Raw genomic sequence first — 789 nt, forward strand, 5'->3', positions numbered from 1 at the left:
TGGTGATGCCTGTTGGGTTGACTAACGCGCTAGCAGCGTTTATGAGATTGATGAACAGCGTNGCCTTTTTTTCCCAAGTTGTAGCCGGCAGCAGTGGCAGCGTTGCAGCAGGTGCAGCCTGGAGGTCAGCAGGTGGCACGAATTGAGCAGGCGCCACGGGTTTACACGACAGCACACACTGGTGGAACCAGTGCCGGGGCGATCACAGGTATATTTTCTGGTACTNTCTGGGTCATATTGTGTCTGCAGATGGGGTTTCTGTAGATCCGGAGAAGATTCAGGCTATCAGAGATTGGCCTAGACTGCAAAATGCCAGAGAGATCAGGAGTTTCTTTGGATTGGCAGGGTACTACAGGAGATTTGTGCAGGGGTTTGCGAGCAGAGCACGTCCTATGACTAACTTGACAGGGAAGGATGTTCCTTTTGTTTGGTCAGAAGAGTGTGAGGAAGGCTTTGCAAGCCTGAAGGAGATGTTGACTACTGCGCCAGTGTTGGCTTTGCCTAAGCAGGGAGAACCCTATGTGGTTTATACAGATGCATCTNGATTGCCAGTGTCACGAACCTTTGATGCTATTTGGGTCATTGTGGACCAGTTGACTAAGTCAGCACATTTTCTAGCCATTAAGAAGACTGATGGAGCAGCGGTCTTGACTAAGAAGTATGTGAGAGAGATAGTCAGATTGCATGGAGTGCTAGCGAGCATTGTGTCTGATAGGGATTCTAAGTTCACTTCGGTGTTCTAGAAGACATTTCAGGCAGAGATGGGCACTAAGGTGCATATGAGTACAG

The sequence above is a fragment of the Camelina sativa genome, chromosome 20 (assembly GCF_000633955.1).
Source record: "Camelina sativa cultivar DH55 chromosome 20, Cs, whole genome shotgun sequence".
NCBI lineage: Eukaryota > Viridiplantae > Streptophyta > Magnoliopsida > Brassicales > Brassicaceae > Camelina > Camelina sativa.